Source organism: Sinocyclocheilus anshuiensis, unplaced genomic scaffold (genome assembly GCF_001515605.1).
Source record: "Sinocyclocheilus anshuiensis isolate Anshui unplaced genomic scaffold, SAMN03320099.WGS_v1.1 scaffold1075, whole genome shotgun sequence".
NCBI lineage: Eukaryota > Metazoa > Chordata > Actinopteri > Cypriniformes > Cyprinidae > Sinocyclocheilus > Sinocyclocheilus anshuiensis.
The window spans coordinates 1178934-1184195 of NW_015544163.1; the positions used below are offsets into that span (position 1 = coordinate 1178934).

Here is a 5262-nt window from a genome sequence, read left to right on the forward strand (position 1 = left end):
TCTTCTGTAGTTACATCGTGTACTAAGACCGACGGAAAATGAAAAGTTGCGCTTTTCTATAATCAAGGAACTTTGCTGCCGTACCATGTTCCTTGATTATTACGCTGGAATGAGAGTATAGTTCCTAGCCATATCAGCCTAGAAAATCGCAACTTTTCATTTTCCGTCGGTCTTAGTACACGATGTAACTACAGAAGAGTCAAGTTTTAAATAGGAAAAATATCGAAACTCTTTGGTCATTTTTGAGCGAGATGCTAACGGTCTAATCAGATTCAATTATCTATGCTAAGCTACAGCTAAAAGTGCTACCGCCAGACCCGGAGATCGGCTGAATGGATTCGAAAACGGTAAAACTCAACTGTTTAACTCTAGAGGAGTTGGAAAATGAGCCTATTTCCAAAAAATTGTGGAGTGTTCCTTTAAGAACAGGAGTATAATGTTTAAAACATGCAGTTTTGTGTTTCCAAGCTTGTATGATCACGCAATATAGCTGCAGATTCAATCTGACACACATGACATATTAACAAAAGATAAAACTGCAAACATCAGCAACTGCAAATACATAATCAATGATGGACAAGCTCTTTTATAGGATATTTAGTTTTGCATACCTGTATAAAAAACTATTGAAAAAACAGCATATTCAACATCAACACTCACAAGCTTAATCCCTCTTCTAATGCCTGTAAAAATGAAGGGTACTGTATGTTAAAATCTGCATCAGAAGTGAAACGCTCTGTAAAGCAATGTTTAGATGGATTGCTCTCCTATTGTTTTAAAATAAAACATACTTGGAAGATTATTTAGATATGGAGCAGCATTCAACAACATAAGAGGCCTCAGAATATAAAGAGTGCAACAAATGATGATCTCATTCCAAAATCCTGAAAAGAAATCAAAGTGAAGTTAATATACCAACAAACATAGAGTAGGCAGCATGTAATCTGACTTTTCTTTAGTGATGTAAAGCTTGAATGTACAGATTTGACCAATTTACAATCAAATATAAAACATAACTGAATTAAAGTAAGAGAAGAATGTTGGTTTCCCCAACTGTGGAAGTAAAATATCTACTTTCAGTGAAACCCCAAAAGACGAAAGTAAAAAACACAGTAATGTTTGGACAGATAGCAAGCGAAACTTGAGGTTTCAGAGTTGTGCCTACAAACAGAGAGAAGAACTTTGTCAATTTAAAAATAAATAAATAAAAGTTGCTGATATTTGCTCATATCTCTGACTAAAATTCAGAGATTATTATTATTATTAATATTTTTGTTGTTATAAACCTTCATTGTGTGATCTGCAGTAGATCAGCCAGCAGAGCAGGAGTGCAGATCCAGATGCAGATATACAGAGAATCAACACCATTATGTGTGAAAAAGAGAAACCTGTGAAACATTGACATAACTATTGTAAGATGTGGACTTCCACATATATGTTATATCTATGCTACCCACCAATGTACTGGCTGAAATGTATTACTCCGTTAATTGAGAAATATGTTTTTTTTTTTGCTCTATAATGGCATCAATCAGCAGGGGAAAACTGCTGCTGAAGCTGTAACTCACCAAACTTTAACTCTCAATAAAAACGACTTAAGTATAAAATAAATATATAAATCCCATGATAATAATAAGATGGTTTAAACTACAAGACACATTATAATGTTTTGTATATGTTTTTTTTTTTTCTGGCTGAGGTCATGTGTCTTTATACTGTTGATGTAACATCATGTAATAGATACACTTTTTTTACATTTACTTATGTTACTGTATAGAAAATCTATTTACAGGTGTATTTGTCACCCAGTATTAATTTATTCTTATAATGGTGTCAAATAAAAATATTTTACCAAGATAAAGTGAGTAGCATTTAGCTGGTCATGTAATATTAACATGGCAGCCAACTTATTTATCTGTTACTCACCCAGTCTCTCCAGTACTGCAGTTGCATTGGCTGAAAGTCCTCCAGCAAACACCTGACACGTGTAAACTCCTTTATCCTCAGTTCTGACACTCTTCAGTCTGAGAGAGAAGTTTCCTTTGGGGATTTTAGCAGTGAAGAACTCAACTCTGTATCGCTCATCTGATGAATCTGATAAAGTCTGATTGTTTTGGTACAGCAGAACCAGAATATCTTTATCTTCATCTGTTTTCTTCCATGAAACCTCTTCAATGTGTTCAGGTGTGATGTGAGAGTCTACAGAGCAGTTCAGAGTGACGTCCTCACCCACAGACGCAGATATGGAACGACTCGATCCTGATACTAGCAAATGGTCTGAAAGAACAAAAATAAACATGAAATATGAGCATCACATATTTTAATTAAATACTAGATTGAATTTCTACTAGAAGTAACTGGGTTGTTACTTACCAACATCTTTTACTTCAACCACAATCTCACCGAAATCCTTCTGATTGTGAACCTTACATCTGTAAACCCCTTTGTCTTGAGCTCTCAGATTGTCCAGACGGAGGGAGAAGTTTCCATGTTGAATCTGATCAGTAAAGAAATGAGCTCTATCATGATAATCCTGCTGCTGGGACTCTGCTCGACTCACCATCTTGATACAGATGAACCAGAGTCTCTGAGTCTGTTCTTCTCCATTCCACCTCCAGATCCTCCATTAGTAAGAGTTCATCAACATAACAGGGCAAAACCACTGAAGACCCCAGAGGAGCAACCAGAGGACCTGAGGGACTGTGCACAATCAACCCTAAAACAGAGTCAGAAATGATGCTTGGTTTGTAGTTTGTTCTAGTGCAAATCGAAACATATAGAGGTAATTATCATTATTGACATGATTAAGTATCTAGCCAATCCTAACAGTGTATTATTTTTTTCCTCTTTACTCTAGATGGCACAAAATCTTATGTAAACCATGCATATTTTATGCATATGATTTTTTTTTTTCACTGTAAAAGTGTGCATAGTAGTTCCTTGGGTTCTTCTTAAAAGTAAATAAAAATCCCTACAAAAGGTTTCTTTCCCATTTTATCCTTGTAACAAATTAATTCTATTTCTAATATCAGATATTTTTAAACAAATTGTGGTCATGAGAGTTCAAAAGAGCTGCTTTAAATAAATAAAAAAATAACAAAAAAGTTGTAAAGCTGATCAGATCAGGCAACCAGGAAATATAACCTGAGAAAAACAAAATGCTTCACAGTAAAATGTGAGTCCACAGGTGTACTCTTATAGAGGACTATTAGAACTATGACAGAATAAATGAATAAAAGCTGTGGACATAAATCTCATTGTCGTGTCTCAAATAAATTAAAGTGCTAAAAGCTAAATAAATCAGAAACATGCTTAATGTATAAAAGGGAGATTCAGTTAAATTTGCTCTTAATATTTATATTTCATTTTAACACATGAAACAAACTATAGAAATTATGTAGTAATCAACATTTGACAAATGAAACAAATTTTGTTTAGTGTTTCCACATTGAACATAATTAATTTGACAATTCATTTTGTGCTTTTTTCTCCAGAATTAGCATAAAGAGAAAAATATTATACATACCATCAGATACAACTAGAATAACAGCCGCAAAAACAAACGTAAGCAGGTCCATGTTCAGCTGAAAATATTATTTGATTGAAGGTCTGTGAGCATATGTTGAAACTTGATTTACTTTCTTCCTTTTAGTAGAGAAAGATCTGATGAACTGCAGCTAATCCTGATGAACCAATTTTGAGAAATGAAACAAAAGTGTTAAGATGTTTTACCTTCAACATAATATGAAATCTGTCTCTGAAAAGACCTAAATGCAACACAAAAATGAAACACTATTGAAACAGACGACAGTTACTGTAGACAGGAGTTATTAGTCACAGCTTGGTTGCAAAATAAAGACGGGCTCAGGATCACAGGACAGAATGCAGCACATTAGTGTTTATTAAACAAAAAGAACTCCGGAACAGGCCAAACAAGAAAAACTAAAACTAAACCAAACAGAACAGAACATTCATGTGACATCAAGTCCAGCAGAGGGAGGTGGCTTAGGTGGGGGACGCAGAGTTGGGATGCTGGACAACCAGAGCCATGGCGAAGAGGATGCTGGACAGAGAGAAAGCTGGGTGAAGACAGAGGCAGGAAAAGCCAGGGTGGAGATGCAGTCGGAAGAGCCCCCCACAGAAGTACCAGTGTGCAGGCCCATGGCAGAGCCGAGGGCGGAGCCATGGTGGAGCCTTGCCAGGTGGAACCAGGGAACGATGGACCTTAGACAGTGTGGAAGGTGGAGACTGAGTCGGAGCCGAAAAGCTGTAGATACCGGGGACACTGAAGGTCCTGGAGACCAAGGTAGAGCTGCAGCAATGAATGACTGAGGTGGAACCAGGGCGCCAGAGGACTGAGGTGGAAGCAGTGCTACTGAAGACCAGGGCAGAGCTGAAGAGAAGAAGGAACCTGACAGAGGCATAGGGGTGGAGGAACAGGTCACAGACGAAGGCCTGTAAGTCCATGGCAAAGTCAGAGTGATGGCTGACCAAGGCAGAGGTGAAGGGACGAGGAAGCCCACAGCAGCCATAGCCATAGGGTGGAACCGAGGGAGCAAGAGTGAGGAAGCTCCTCACTCTTGGAGATGGTAAATGGGGAACTATTCCGGAGGACTACCCACTCCACATACTCCATTAAAGTCCCTAGAGGCTCGTTTCCGGCCAAGCACAATCTTGTCTTTGCATTGAGACTTGTCCAGAAAAGCACACACAGTCAGTTGTCATCATAAGGGACGAGATGGTGAAGGCCCAGAAATCCCTGTGTGTGCTTCTCTAGGAACTGCTTCCCCAGTTAGAGGAGACTGATTTTCTTTGCTGCTAGATCCATTTTGAGGTCAGTTCTTCTGTCACAGCTTGGCTGCAAAATAAAGATGAGTGCAGGATCTAAACGCAAGTCAAGTCACCTTTATTTATATAGCACTTTATACAATACAGATTGTGTCAAAGCAGCTTTACAGTGTAAAACAGGAAAATAGTGTGTCAATAATGCAATCAAAATTAACCTCTGCCGTAAAGCAGCTCTAAAAACAGGACAACAGTAAACTAGTAAGTTTTTCAGTTAAAGTCAGTCCATCGTTAATTCAGTGATGCCATCTCCAGCTCAGTTCATATAGTGTCTGTGCAATTTAAGTCGACAATTTTGCCAAAGATTAAGGATCGTCAACTAAGTAAGCCAAAGGCGACAACCAAACGAGGAACCAGAACTCCATCGCTGACAGAAATGGAGAAAAAAAAAAAAAAAAAAAAACCTTTGTTGAAACC

General features: G+C 37.8%; 1 pseudogene; it reads right to left on the minus strand.

Annotated features, from left to right (window-relative positions):
- Positions 1–1278: 1278 nt before the first annotated feature.
- Positions 1279–3578, minus strand: LOC107695640 (butyrophilin-like protein 2; annotated as a pseudogene).
- Positions 3579–5262: the final 1684 nt, after the last annotated feature.